Source organism: Erpetoichthys calabaricus, chromosome 7 (assembly GCF_900747795.2).
Source record: "Erpetoichthys calabaricus chromosome 7, fErpCal1.3, whole genome shotgun sequence".
In the NCBI taxonomy this organism is placed as follows: domain Eukaryota; kingdom Metazoa; phylum Chordata; class Cladistia; order Polypteriformes; family Polypteridae; genus Erpetoichthys; species Erpetoichthys calabaricus.
Window position 1 is genome coordinate 78,576,848 of NC_041400.2, and position 16,383 is coordinate 78,593,230.

The window sequence follows — 16,383 nt, forward strand, 5'->3', positions numbered from 1 at the left end:
TTCCTGTAGCCATCTTGTCCTACTGTATAAAACGAACTGCTCAGACCATGTTTTTTTTGTTGAATGTATGATTTATTTTTGAATCGTTTGACCATCTACTGCATCCAAGCAATATATGGTTAATTTCCCAACACTTTATATTTTGTTTGTGATCTTATTTCATCACAATTGGCGTAGTCGGCCGGATACAATTGTTCCAGGATGACAGAGGAACAAGACCTGAACACTGTGCTGAATACCATGATGGCTGAACTCCAGCAAGTAAAAATTCAGCTCGGCAATATGAGGACCCGGCTGGTGGAATCGGAGGCTCACGCAGCGGCAGCAGTAACAGCAGAGACTTCACGGTCAGTCCCCACCTGTCTTAACATATTTAACTGAAGAAGATGATGTGGAATCTTATTTTTTGATTTTTGAACGCACCGTTAAACGCAACGCATGGCCGCAGACGGAATGGGCATACATTCTGGCACCTTATCTGAAGGGGGTGGCGCAGAGAGCCTATTATGATCTAACTGAGGAGCAGGCCGCTAACTACGATCTACTTAAAAACAAGGTATTTAAACGCTACAGTGTATCTGCGGCACGGCAGGCGAGGGAGAGGTGAGAGTGGAAGTTCGATCCGGAGTGATTGATTCGTACCCAGGTTTATGAGGTCTGGGGCAAAGTGGGCTGTTGGCTAAGGTCAGATGTTAATAGTGCCCAACGCATGGCCGAATTACTGACAGTGGAAACCTTTATAAATGCTCTCCCTGAAAAACTTGCCCAGCAAGTTAACCTCCATGGATAGCCTCGTGGAAGTGGTGGAGCATCATTGGGCGGTCTGTAAATCAGAAGGGTCAGAACAGTCCTCTCGCCTAACCCGACAGGTTCATGTACCTTTTTCTGAGCCCACCTGATCTCCTCCTGAAGCCTCTGCTCGAAGGAAAGAAATACCGACCTATCCACCGCGCTGTTTCAAGTTTGGGTGGGGGGGGGGGTAGGTAATTTATTTACTGCTTGCGAGAGGCACTCCACCTCCCAAAGGACCTGAGTAGACTGTAGCTCTGCCCCTCGAAATTGCCCGTGACCCTATTATGGAAGTGGCTTCGCGTTTCAAATTTACACCTTCTTCTTTTAAAAGGGAACAATGAAACGATGATTCCTTAAAATTTGCAAGAAATGCTGTTGTTTCAGTAAACGGACATATGTCCGTAAATCCTACACCACGAATGCCCTACTTTGTAATAAAAAATTATTTATTATATCACGTGGTTGAACATGACGGTGAAAGACGGACATTATTGCTAATACCACGCACGTATCGTCGTCAAGTGTGTGAATTAGCTCGTGCCCATTTACTCGGAGCCCATTTGGGGACCGAAAAAACTTTAGAACGTATTAAGTTCAGATTTTATTGGCATGGGATAAATGAGGAGGTCCGACATTTCTGTACTTCTTGTCCAGAATGTCAGATTCTTCAGATTCCTAGAAAGGACCGTGCTCCTCTTATTCCTCTACCCCTCATTGATATCCCGTTTGAAAGGGTCAGGTTGATCTGGTAGGTCCCTTGGAACCCTCCTTTCGTGGTCATAAATATATATTAGTTATGGTCGATTATGCCACGCGATTTCCTGAAGCTGTTCCCTTGCACTCAGCAACTTCCAAAATAATCGCACGCGAATTAGTAGGGATATTCGCTCGTGTTGGGATTCCCAAAGAGGTATTAACAGACCAAGGAACTCCTTTCACGTCGGAGACGTTCATGGAGGTTGCTAGGTTACTACAAATTAAGCATCTGAAAACATCAGTCTACCATCCGCAAACTGATGGACTGGTAGATCGCTTTAATCAAACACGTAAACAGATGTTGCGCAAGGTAGTTAGTGAGGATGGAAGAAACTGGGATAAGTTACTTCCCCTCGTGCTTTTTGCCTGTCGGGAAGTCCCTCAGACCTCAACGGGCTTTTCTCCTTTTGAACACCTGAATGGAAGACAACCCAGAGGACTATTGGATATGCTAAAAGAAGGCTGGGATGAAGAGGTCCTCCCATCCTCTAATATTTCGGAATATATCGCACAGTTATGTGATAGATTAAATAAAATTAGGCCCGTGCTCAATGAACATGTAGAAAAGGCTCAAGCAGCACAGGTGCGATATTATAATAGAAACACCACCTTCCGGGAATTCCACCCGGGGGATTGTGTTATGGTGCTCATCCCTACTTCCCATTCTAAATTACTGGCACATTGGCAAGGGCCATATGAAATTAAGGAATGAAAAGGGCTCATCTATTATTTAGTTAAACAACCTAATCGTTGACCATGTGAGCGTGTTTATCACATCAATTTGCTGAAACTGTGGAAGGATAGAGAGGCGGAGGTCAGCCACACTCCCTTTTCATTTCATATCAACCCCTTAATTTCGGATCTAATTTGTCTTGGAGACAACGACAAGAGCTAGAAACTGCTATCTTGTCCATTCCGGAAGTAGTAAGCGAGCAACCAGGTCACACTACATTAATTGAGCATGATATAATAACTGACCTGGGGGTTATTGTCCGAGAACGCCCTTACAGACTTCCCGAGGCAAAGAAGGCAGAAGTTGAATTGGAAATTAGACTGATGCCGGACATGGGCTTTATTGAAGACAGTTATAGTCCATGGTCTAGTCCAATCGTCTTAGTTCCTAAACCTGACGGCTCGTGGAGGTTTTGTAAGACTTCCGATGACTCAATCAGGTTTCCAGATTTGATGCTTATCTCATGCCTCGCGTGGATGATCTCCTCGAGAGGCTGGGGAATGCACACTTTGTAACTACTCTTGATATGATGAAAGGGTACTGACAAATTCCCTTAACGTCCTCCACCAAAGAAAAAAAATGCCTTTAGTACACCTAGTGGACACTGGCAGTACAGGGTCCTTTCCTTTGGTTTGCACAGGGCACCAGCGACTTTTCAACATCTGGTGGATAAACTGTTACAGCCCCACAATTCCTACTGTGTCGCCTAACTTGATGACGTTGTTATCTATTCTGGCTCATGGAAGGATCATGTACAACAGGTTTTAGCCGTTCTTGCCTCACTTGCTCAGGCCGGGCTGAGGATCAACCCGAAGAAATGTTTCTTTGGGTTGAATGAAGCTAAGTATATAGGCTATCTAGTGAGTGGTGGTTCGGTTCGACCCCAGTGTTCTAAGATTGATGCCATTACTAAATGGACCTGTCCGATAACTAAGAGGCAAGTGCAAGCTTTCTTGGGTTTAGCGAGCTACTATCATCGTTTTGTTCCTCGCTTTTCCGAGAGGGCTACGCCTCTCTCTAATTTGACAAAGAAACGGGCTCCTCTTATAGTGGTGTAGGATGATTCTACTGAAGCCGCATTTTGTGACTTGAAATTGGCCCTGACATCAGCACATGTTTTGAAATCCCCTAACTTTTCTTATCCTTTTCTTCTCCAGACCAATGTATCGGACACAGGATTGGGTGCTGTGATGAGCCAATGCATCAGCTGTGCTGAACACCCCGTGATGTACCTCAGCCAGAAATTGTTGGATAGGGAGACCAGGTATGCGGCAGTGAAACAAGAGGCTTTGGCTATTAAGTGGGCTGTGATACAACTTCATTACTACCAGTTGGAACGGGAATTTACTCCGGTGACAGACTATGCTGCTTTACAGTGGATGGCTCTGAATCGGGAGTCTAATCCTTGTGTCACTAGGTGGTTTTTGGAATTGCAACCTTTCAGGTTCAGAGTCACTTATCGTCGAGGTTCTCTTCAGGCCAACGCCGATGCCCTCTCCTGGATCTACGACCTCTCAGTTCAGTTCCGAACCGATAGGTCTGGGCTGAGGGGGGGGTCATGTCACACAAGTGCGCTTAGGAGGCAGTCAACAAGCCCAGAGGTGAGCGATTTATTATCAGATGGAGGGTTGCATTGTGGTGCTGATGCCTATCTCTCTACTTTTTTAGAACCAAGGAAGAAAAATAACCCACTCACAAATCTCACCATGGAAAATGGCTTCCCATCCACTTCCGGTCCTATTTTGATGACGTCACTTCCGTCCAGTCCGAATGACGTCATTTCCGGTCCCTCAATGATGACGCCACTTCCGGATAACGACATTTCCGCATCCACCTAAACTTCCTGCCACATCAGTTCCTGTAGCCATTTTTCCTACTGTATAAAATGAACTGCTTAGACCCATGTTTTTTTGTCGAATGTATGATTTATTTTTGAATCGTTTGACCATCTATTGCATCCAAGCAATATACGGGGCAATTCCCCAACACTTTATATTTTGTTTGTGATCTTATTTCATCATACAGTGAAGATGGATATGGCACTGTCACTTACCTTGTCTTAACCAATGAAGAGGGCAAAAAGCATTGTTCATTCCTGATGGGCAAGTCAAGAGTTGCACCATTGAAGGAGGTCATGATTCCAAGACTGGAGCTGACAACAGCCGTTGTGGCAGTTAAAATGGACAAAATGCTAAAAGGTGAGCTCCAAATGTCCTTACAAGAATCTACATTTTGAACTGACAGCACCACAGTGCTAAAATACATTTCAAATGAAAGCACTCGATTCAAGACCTTTGTTGCCAACAGAATCTCTGTGATCAGAGATCATTCACAACCTTCACAGTGGAGGTATGTCACATTTGCCCTTAACCCGGCTGATCAAGCATCCAGAGGGCTAAGCATAGAAAACTTTCTCAAAAGCACCACATGGTCACAAGGTCCAAGTTTCTTACTGAAGCCAGAACGTGAGTTGCCAAAAAGACCAGATCAACTGAACGATTCACTTTTTGAAGATGATGCAGAAGTTAAAACTTGTGCAGTTAACATGACTAGAATAGAGGAGGCAACCAAGCCCATCAACAAACTAATCACCTACTTTTCAGATTGGCATCACTTGAAGAAAGCAGTGGCTTGGTTCCTCAAGTTTAAAGACATACTGCTGCACTTAAGAAATGAAAGAAAAACATTTCAACTAGAAGTCAGTCAATCTAAAAGTAATCCAGAAAAACAAAAATCACTCATCACAAAGCACATGAAAAGGTATAAACTGACTTTAAAACCAAGTCCAATTTTTCTAGAAGACCTAGCTAAAGCCAAAAGAGAGCTTATCCGCCTCAGTCAACAGCAAGCATTTCCAGAAGAATTAAAGGCTTTAAAGAAAAAGGCTTGTGTAAAAAAGAACAGTCAAATCTATAAACTTGACCTGATCATACAAGATGGAATACTGAGAGTTGGAGGAAGACTCTGCAAAGCTGCAATGCCCGAAGAAGCTAAACATCCTGCAATTCTTCACAAGCATTCACATTTGGCTTCTCTCATATTGCAGCACATTCATAAACAAATCGGACATTGTGGGCGCAACTATGTGCTTGCACAATTACACCAGAAATACTGGATACCTCAAGCAAACTCAGCTATCAGAAAAATAATTTGCACAACGTACAGAAGATACAATGCGAAAGCAGGGGAGCAAAAAGTGGCAGATTTGCCAGAAGATAGCCTAGCACCCAACCAACCACCGTTCACTAATGTTGAAGTCGATTATTTTGGTCCCTTTTTAGTCAAAAGAGAAAGAAGTCTGGTCAAGAGGTATGGAGTAATCTTCACTTGTTTAACAACCAGAGCTGCGCACATAAAGATTGCACATAGCTTAGATACTGATTCTTGTATCCAAGCCATACTCCAATTTATGAGTAGAAGAGGTCAAGTTAAAATCATGCGCTCAGACAACGGAACAAATTTTGTTGGAGCAAAAAGAGAGCTAAGAGAAGCTACAAAAATTTAGAACACGAAAAAATCGGCAACGCTATGATGCAGAAAGAAATCAAATGGACTTTCAATCCACCATCAGCCTCTCATCAAGGTGGAGTGTGGGAAAGACAAATCAGAAGCATAAGAAAGATTTTAAATTCAACACTAATCCAACAAACACTTGATGGTCAAATTCTTCATACAATGATGTGTGAAGTGGAATCAATACTCAATAACAGACCCCTTACAAAGACATCAAATGACCCAAATGATTTAGAACCACTCACACCCAATCACTTGCTGTTAATGAAAACACAACCTGAAATGCCACCTGAACTTGTTTCAGAAAATGAACCATACCCAAGAAGATGCTGGAAGCAAATTGTATACATGGCTGGTTTGTTTTGGAAAAGATGGACTAAAGAGTATTTGCCAATACCCGGAAATGTAAGAGCCAATCTTAGAAAGTTAAAGTTTTTAGTTAAACTCATATTAATGTTTGCTTAATTTGAATAGAATATAAATTTCTTTCAAAGTCATAGACAATGGTATACTCTTTCCCCCTATAAGTTAGTAAGAGATAGAACCTTCTTGCTATAACTGAGAAATAGTGTGATAATTGAGTCAGTTGTGTTTAGAACAGGTCCCAGTAAACAGGGACTTGAAAGACCCATTTTCAACTTAGAAATGGGATAGGCATACAGTTTTCTGACCGTCATTTAGAAATGGTTCAGAAACGTTAAGTGATTAGTAACGATTTGAAATGCAACAAGATTTAAGCTTTGAACAGAACTTTTCTTAACAAGAATTTTTCCCCTTTTTTTTTGCTATTTTTCTTTTCTGTTTTACCTTGAATTTTAACTAAAACTTTTAAAAACGAAGATATTTTGTCTGTGGAATCATTTTGGTGCGTCAGGCTTTTGCTGAATCCCATTTTTAAGTTAGAGCTGCTGAACTTTCACAATTTTGGAAAAACACAGCTACATTCAGCTCTCTGTACAAGTGGATAAAGGGACTGAATTTTATGCTGATGACAACATGTTAAGATCACAGAATCAGTAGCTGGTTTTTATTTTCATTCTGCAGTTACAATTGCTGCAAATGAAATTAAATTAAAAAGAACCAAGTATAAAAAGGGCATGATTGCTTTACTGAGTAGAGATGATGATAATTTGCAGGTTGGAAAAATTAAGTTGATTCTTGTTCACAGAAACTGTGCTGTCTGCTTTGTCTATGATGCAACATTCTGTCTGAATATTTTGCTCAGTGGATTCAACAAAGAAACCAAATCTGGTTTGTGTTTATCAAGAGGATCTCTTAGATTATTACCCTTTGCCAGAATATGAAATATGTGGCTTATCTGTTGTAGTACTTCACCACACTTTTCCATACTTGTTGCACTTTAGATTTTATCAAAGAATACATCAAAATAAAACAGAAGTGCTTATAGTGGGTCCATCAGCTAAAGCCCAAATTGGTCTTGGACTTCTTGGCTCTTTCTCTGTCTTTTGCAAACCTCAAGTCTGCAATCTTGGCGTTATTTTTGACAGTAACCTCTCTTTTTAGAAACAGATTATTTTTGTAGTCAAGAGTTGCTTTTTCCAGCTTCGTCTTTTAGGTAAAAGCAAGCCTTTTTTATTTTCTAGGGATCTTGAGAAAGCTACTCATGCTTTTATCTTTTCTCGCCTTGATTACTGCAACTTGCTGTATTCTGGGATTAGCAAATCCCTGATATGCAGGTTACAGTTGGTCCAGAATGCTGCCGCTCTCCAATATTAGCTTCTTTACACTAGCTGCTTGTCAGTTTTCGAATTGATTTTAAAATTTTGTTGCTAGTTTTTAAATCTTTACATGGGCTTGCTCCTGCCTATTTATCTGAATTGTGTGCTTTACACCAGCCATCTAGAGTGCTTAGATCTTCTGGTCAGTTGTCTCTTGTTGTCCCTCGTACCAAGTGTAAAACTAGGGGGACAGGGCTTTTGCCGCTACTGCTCCTCGCCTGTGGAACTCTTTACCTCATTACATAAAGGAGTCATCTACAATTGAACTGTTCAAAACAAGATTAAAGACTCATTTCTATTCACTTGCTTTCCGTGACCTTCAGTAATACTGATGGTTTCCTCATTGTGATTATGTAATCTTACTTCTATTTATTATTTATTTTATTTATGTTCATTTATTTTATTTCTATTTATGTTATTTATGTTAATTGTATATTTTTTCCTTCTTTTATTGTAAAACACTTTTTTTCCACAGCATTCCTATGTTGTTTTAAATGTGCTATATAAATAAATTGACATTGACATCTTGTCAGTTTTACCAGTCTTTCAGTGAAGCAGTCAAAATCCTATGGAAAAAGTTGTTTAGTATTGGTTTAGAGAGTGGGCTAAACCTTAAGAAGAAGATCTGTTGGAACACCTCTGACCTATTCAGTGCCGCAAGCTGCTAGGAGCATGGAAATATAAAGGTATGTATAAATGGAAATGCATTATTCAGGTGTCACTTTACCTTTTAATTACAGTAATGAAATAAAAATTAATGACTGCAGCTACAGTAAATTGCCTTTCTTTAAAATATACTCAACAAGTAATAATTCTGAAAATTAAGAGAGTTTTTGCAACTTGTAAAATGTTACTTTTTCAGATCTAACTACATTAGATAGCTCATCTGATCACTCAACACCATCACAAGGAAGTAGTTGAAGTGTGCCAGTTGTTTTGTACAGAGCATGCTCATGGCCAGACATTTTTGAAATACCTTGGGAGAAAATGCCACCTGGTTTGAATACTGCCAGTATTAACAACTCCAGACCCTCACCCAATAACAGAAGACAGATGGTCAGTTTAGTGGTTGATGTCATCGGAGAACATGAAACAAATCCATCAAGACAACAATGTCTCATTGTGGCTTAAAATATTGTTAAACAGTACCCAAATAGTTTTGCAGATATTTTAAGCAATGACAATGTCATAGGGAGTGTGTTTGGATCTCTGCTGTCACAAATTAAATGTAGAGTTGAGCATGTCAATCGAAACAATAGCCTTGGTCAATGCAGAAGACTGATTGTCATTTTCAGGTACATTACCCTGTAAACCTCCTGGAGGACCACCAGATCAAAATTGATGTGTGATGTGGCAACCAGAGATCTTACCAACAGGTGAAACAGAACAGTGCTTGGAAGACAAGCATCAGCAAATGGTTAAACTTTATTCTAGAGAAGAGATGCCAGGCGCAGACTCCAGGCAATTGCACAAATTGAAGGAGTTAACATTCTATCTACAGCAACATACTATAAATTAATTTCCATCTGCCCCCATATTAGACTTAAAGGAGAATTGGCCATATTTGTTCTTGTAGAAGTGGCTTTATTCATTTTAAAAATGAAGGAGACCATTGAAGGATAGGGAAAGATAATTCTTAAATTCTTTGAGGAGAAACCAATAAATGATAATGTGCTAAGTGTCCTTTCTAAGTATAAAGAAAGTGAAGAAAACGTGAAGAAAACAATATTTCATACTGTATCATCCTACTGCTGATGGATCACTTCCAAGAGGAGGAGGAACAACTGTTTCTTCAAGCTAATGTGAGTTCATATAGAATTCGTATTCAATATTTACTTCCTCTATAACAACAACAACAACAACATTTATTTATATAGCACATTTTCATACAAAAAAGTAGCTCAAATTGCTTTACATAATGAAGAAAAGAAAAATAAAAGACAAAATAAGAAATTAAAATAAGACAACATTAGTTAACATAGAAAAAGAGTAAGGTCCGATGGCCAGGGGGGACAGAAAAAACAAAAAAAAAAAACTCCAGACGGCTGGAGAAAAAAATAAAATCTGCAGGGGTTCCAGTCCCCTCTGGGCATTCTACCTAACATAAATGAAATAGTCCTGTTTGTATTTAGGGTTCTCACGGAAGGACTTGATGATAAAGGAGACCATATACTATATTATGTTTAGACATTGGAAAATATTTTTATACTGTGACTTGGTCATTCCATTATCGCAGACTAGTTGATTTGTAGTTTATAATAATAATGAAGGGTGTTTGGATATTGTACTAGTTGAATCATGTACTGTATTTTGTTGCAGGTGTCAGCCCCGGCGGCAGACATCCAAAGAGTTTTGACACTGCCAGAATCACCAGGACTTGTCATTCAAGGTATGTAGTTCATTTTAGCTAACTAAAGAGACATCTTATTCATTAAATGTTGCATGCTCTCAAAAAGGATATACATCAATAGTTCCTTGGATAAAGTGTGGAACATATTTGAATGGATGTGTGAATGGAAATTCATAAATGTAATTTGTGCACTGTAGGTAACTCCGGTGCATTGGATGGTGTCTGTTGAGGGACAGGTTCAACCACACTCAGACTTTGGCAAGATTGGCTGTTTTGCTAGGAAGCTTCTACAAATTCTACCTGCAGGAACAAGTTGAAGGTGCTTGCACCATGGAATTCATTCAAAAGGTAATTTTCGTTATTGATGTTTATGCATAACAATGAAAATTTCAAGAAAAAAAGTTTTTCACTGAATGAATACAAAATTGTATGTCTTTGGGGAAGTATGTAATTTGGGGTAAGTAATACGAGGGGGGACCCAAAAATAACTGGAAATATTTTTAAAACGTGTTTAATTTAATTTTCTGTACAAACTACAATTAGTCTCCTTCAAAGTACTCTCCATTGGCGGAAATACACTTATCTAACCATTTGTTCCATTGTTTGAAACATTTTTTAAATTCGTCTGAAGTAATGCCCATTAATGCTGTGGTCGTTTCTTGTTTTACCTCTTCGACGTCAGCAAAACGCCTTCCTTTCAAGTCTTTTTTCATCCTAGGGAACAAAAAGAAATCACACGGAGCTAAATCCGGTGAGTAGGGTGGGTGGTTCAGGGTTGTCATACCATTTCTTGCCAAAAATTGGCGAATGCTGAGAGCAGTGTGAGATGGAGCATTGTCATGATGAAAGAACCAATCGCCCGACTCCCATAAATCAGGGCGTTTCCTTTTCACACTGTTGCGCAACCTACTTTTACAAAAAAAGTCACTGAACACAAGCACAACCTTCCAGTCTAATGGCACCTGGCAGACTGACTTGTGAGGAGTGTAACTAGATCGCCCTAGCGGCCCAACCAAGTACTACAAGTACCAACCTAACAACAACAAAATTCCGGTTATTTTTGGGTCCCCCTTCGTATTCATTCACAGAACAACATGTATTAATCAGAACAAGTATAGGCTCTCCTGCAGTGCACAAGGCAGATATTGCACAGTGCTGAAAACACAAACCTCAGGCTTCCAGGACTGGAATTAGAAACCATGTTTTTTTTAGGAAATGGGAGCTGTTAAATCCCATTCTATCAGAACAGATGCAAAACAAATCTTAAAAGCAAAATTGTTTTTAAACCTAATCTATCCACCACATTTCCAACATATTATTACCTCAGATGGTCTATGCAGTGATCATTTTTATATTAAAACTCAGATAAGACTCTATATCAGTGAATGAGATTCATTATTACCAAAGTAGAAATTCATTAATGATTAACTTCAGAAAAAGCTACATGCAGTACATCACATCCTCCAAACAAATACTAACAATATGCAAAGTACATTTGAATATTGGCAACCTTACAACCTGATTAAATGGTGATGTGTAGTTTCAGGCGGCACACAAGACTTGTTAGTTACTTAAAAATGTCTCTAGTTAAGGCATCATTGGTGGTCAGCTTTATTTAGAACAGGCAGCATGCCTGTCTCAATATGGCTGCCGAGCTGTGCTCTTCATTGTGTTGTCCTTTTCAGTTCATGGTGTGTATAAGCTGCTCCTTCATCAGTTGGTAAGAGATGTTCCTTCATCAGATGTTAGTAAGATAGATAGAGTGAGGGAGTGAGCAAATTTATAAATGTTCTGTCCAACCCCTAGAGCCAATAAGATGTCATAGTACTTAAAGGCTTCTGATACAAGCCAGTTCCAAACAGCCATACTTCAGACCAATGGGGGAACAGAAAACATCTTCACACCTGCCATCCCCCAAAACCATTTGTTGAGCTAAAGTTTGGCAGTTAGGCAGCCTGGCTTTGTGTAGGAGTTGAGAGACTTTGGAGAATCATTTACCAAACTTGTTTTAGGCACTTTCCCCACCAACTTTGTCATAAAATTGAAAGAGACTCAGTCCTGGTGGGGGTGGGGGTTGTAAACATGAATGCTTTTCACTAATGTAACAGTACTATTACATTGCCTTGGCCTAAGTTACAAATAAAGACATACAAAATATTTCTCAAATTGTATGCAAAATCTCACATCACAACAAAGAGCTTGAGTGTTTTCATTAAACCAGGAAGAGTTTCTATGTGCTTTGATCACTTTTGTTTTAAGGGGAGCCACTGCATCCAGAGCATCTCTCAAGGTCACATTATAATGTGATGTTAGCCGATCTAAATATTTTTCCATGTTTATTTCCTTCTCCATTTATCTTTTTTTGCCCTATTAAACTCAATAATTTAGGCATGTTTACAAGCCTTAAGTTTTACTCCTTTGGCCATGCTCTCCTTCTCAAGGGTGGGGTTTGATTTGTTTTCAATCCTATTTTTTGTAAAAATTGATCTATATGTAACGAATGATTACAATAAAATTAATAAAAAATAAATAAATATTTTTCCATGTTTACATTTGATGTTAACTGATCTAGATGGTTTGTACTCATTGATAGTTGATAACAATAGATTTTGTTAACCTGTGTTTACACTATTTGTTAAACCCAGGAAATTTGGATGTGCCATTGTTTAATCCATTGTCCTGTTGATCTAGGCAGGGACTGAAGGACATTTAAACTTCTGGGCAGGACAAGGCAGTTTGAGGGACAATTCACTGAGAACTCCAAGACACTTGCGCAGAGCACAGAGGCTCGCAGGCAGTCTAGGGTATGTGGCTGGTACGACACGAGGCACAAGGATGGCAACACTTACCTCCAGGGAGGAAGAGACAGCTCCACAAGAAGACGCCGGTTACGGGTCCAGCGAGAGAAGGAAGCCGCATGAAAGGACCGAGCAAAGCTGGTGGACGAGAAGTGAGGCTTGCCTAAGTCGCAGCAACACAAGGAGCCCAGAGTGGAATAGAAAGAACAACGAAGAGACGCTGACAGGGAATCTATGATTTGACAAGACTTCTGTTGGGAAACGAGCGTTTGGTGAACACAGTGCATCCGTGGACAGTTGGAGGATTAATTGTTGGGGTAACACAGTGCACAAACTGGACTCTGCACCTCTAAAGGTTGTATCCTCCAATTCTCGTTTTAAACAAACTTGTAAGAGTGTGGACTGTGTGCTTTCCTTTTTAAAAAAAGGAATTTCGTTCCTGATATTGTTAGATTTTTTATGTTTGTTTATCTTTTTAATGTACTTTATATTGTCTTGTGTAATAGAAGTTACTGTTGCTTTTCCTGAAATTACTGTCTTTTGTTGTGTGTTTACTCACCACCCAATTTATAGAAACCTGTGTGCTATTATCATTAAATTTCAAGAGTTCCCAGTCTCTTAATACTGTAAAACTGGGTGGCGTAGTTGGATATTTTTAAAGTGTCTAGGTTAGATTACCTGTAAGAGTAACCAGACACCTGTCACACTGGTGACGGTTTACCCACCCTTGTGAAGCTGCCAAAGACATTAGATAGGCGCTGAGAGCAGCGTCAGCAAATACCAAAAGACATTTTATATTGATTTATGTGTGAAACCTTTGCTTTGTGTGCTTTTCAGAAAACTGAGTTTTTGAGAAAAAATATTTAGCCCTCAAACAGTTAAACACATTGAGGGAATCAGCATTTCAGACGAAGGCATGCAGCTCATTCCACCAAATAGGAACCTTATATGAAAAAAAATCTGGATTGAGGATTGATACCACAAAGAGGTAAAATCACCAGAGTCTGTTCACTGGCAGAAACAGCATAGCACCTCAACAATGTCTCCATATACACAGACCCTCTGACTGCTCTGTAGGCAAGAATCAAGGATCTGAAATCCATGCTGCTACCGGGAGCAAATGTAATGACCTGAAGAGAAAAGTGACATGCCATCTGCAGTGGCTTCATGGTACATGCAGTTTATCCTGCTAGTTCTGAGGTTCAGTAATCCAGATGCAACAAGGCCAAAGCCTGGATCAGAAGTTGTGCTGCATACTCAGTCAGATAAGGTATGATTTTGAGGGCGTTATGCAGAGTGAATCTTCATGAACAAGAGACAGTTGAAATGTGGTCATAGAAAGATCGCAGCTCATGAATCACCAGCCCATGCTAACATACTTACTTGGCAAATGTTAGTGACAATGAATGAAGCTGTTCAGACATAAGGAATTAAACAAACTGGCCATCTGAGATAATAAGTGGCACCGTCTTTGCAAGGTTGAGCTGTAGATGGTAGGCCTTCATCCAGGCATACACTGTATACCAGTAAGACATGCAGAGACTCTAGCTGATAGCATGTTGTCCTCAGGAGGGAATGAAAGGTACAGCCATGTATCGTTAGCATAGCACTGATATGAGAAACCAGGGGATTGGATGATAGGGCCCAGTGAATTGGTGTAGAGAGAAAAGAGCATGTCTGATGCATGCTTGACATATCTCTTCACAAGGACACACGATTTGATCTGTCCAAGATGTAGGACTCAGACCATCTGATTCCATTCAGACCAGCAGGCTTGGTGATGTCATAGTCAGAGATAGTAGCAAGAAGGATCCCATGTTTGACTATGTCAAAAGCAGAGGAGAGATCTGGAAGAATGAAAACTGATGACATGTTGATAGCTCTAACCGTAGGTGGTTGACCACAATTTGTAGAGCTGTCTTAGTAGAGTGGTTCCTTTTGAAGTCAGACTGGTCTGGAGTGAGCAATCCATTCTGTACAATGAAAGAAGAGACTTGGTTAGACACATCATGTTCAAATGTTTTCAAAAGAAAATAAAGCAGAGAGACAGGCTGTATGTAGTTGCTAACTTGGGATTGATTGTTAGTTTTGTAATGAATGGGGTTACCAGGGTGTTTTTGAACATTGTAGGAAAGGTGTCTGAGCTGAGAAAGGGTACCTGAAGTGATAAAAATTTGTGTAATTGCAGAAATGAGTGAGTCAGAAAGCCTGAAGGAGATGTGAGAAGAGCGGGCCAAGTGGGCAGGTAGTGGTGTACTTAGAGAGTAGGTTGGAACCATCAGTGGCAGAGAATAGAGAGAATGTGGAGAATGTTGGGTGAGGTTTGGGAGGAGGCATAATGACTGACAGTGATGAAGGAAAGTAACTGCTGATAATAGTCACCCTTTGTTGGATAAAGGTAGCAAAGTCAACAGAAGTTGGAAGGGGAGATGGGGCAGGATTAAGAAAGGAGGTGAAAGAGAGGCAGAACATTGAGGAGCCCATGTCGTAAAGAATGGAGGCAGGTGGTCGGGAGTATGCCCTGGTGAAGAGTGCAGTAGTTCTGTGCTAGAGTGCAGGGCTAGAGTAAGGGCCATCTTTAGAGCAATGAAGGGGAGTAGGAGCAGCCCTGTTGGAAAGTGTCTCCCTTCTGATGCTGACAGACTGGCTGAGAGAGACATTCTAGGAGTTTGGAGGAGAGTCCTACGGATGCTGATGGACTGGCAGTAGGAACCCGAACCCGGGATTTAGTTGGATGACTGAACCTGTTGGCGGGCATCTGATCTGGTTGCAAGGTCCTGATGGGATAAGCTGAGGAGAAGGCAGATTTTAGGAAGAAGCATTTGGGCTTGTGACTGTTTTAATAGAGAAACCTTCCTGGGGTTTTAAGCTCATTTTAACGTAATTATTTATTTGGACATTTTAACCTCCACCACATATTTGATTTTATGAATTATTTATTTATTGAGGATCTGTTTTTACACTGCACTTTTGATTGGTTTTAATAAAAGCACTTGGCACATTTGTAGTAACCCCTTGCTGACTGTGTGTGTCCTCAATTGCTTGGTTTATCTTGGTTTATGACAATTGACTGTTCAAAAGGCTCCCGGAAGCAACCAGGAAGAGTGGAGTTGACCAGGACCATCTCAGTGGAGTGACAGGGGAGTGCTTGTCACTGCATGGTGTAAACAGCCACTGAAATAAGCTTCCATATTGTGAAAGAACATAAGCAATCATAAGTATGCCTTTTTCAGTTATTATTGCCTACTCTACAGAACATAGACAAGTCACATCAGGGCATCAGCATTCAGTTTCAATCTCAGTGCTTGGTGATGACTTTCCAAGGTGAATACACACCCCAGTCGCTGAAAGATGTCATGGAAGTAGACGAGTGGTGGAGCAGAGTGCACAGTCTCCTTTTAAAATGGCTGAATGTTACAATGTCACAATGTTTTGCTTTATGCTTTTTCCCTCTTAAAACAACATGGATATGCTGTTTTGCAAAACATACAGTATGTAATCTCAATACGTGAATCGATTCTCATTAAAATGTTTGGGTTAAAAAAAATTACTTATTCCATAAGTTTAGAACTGTAGAACACAATCTTATTTGGAAAATTTATATATACAATGATTGTGAAGAAATAACTTTGACTTGTAAAATACCAAACTTATCCTTTAAGTTAATTTTTAAGGAATGAGAAAAAAATCCCACAGAATAAA

General features: G+C 40.1%; 1 pseudogene; it reads left to right on the top strand.

The window, feature by feature from the left end:
* Positions 1 to 201: 201 nt before the first annotated feature.
* LOC127528735 (uncharacterized) lies at positions 202 to 13,815 on the top strand (annotated as a pseudogene).
* Positions 13,816 to 16,383: the final 2,568 nt, after the last annotated feature.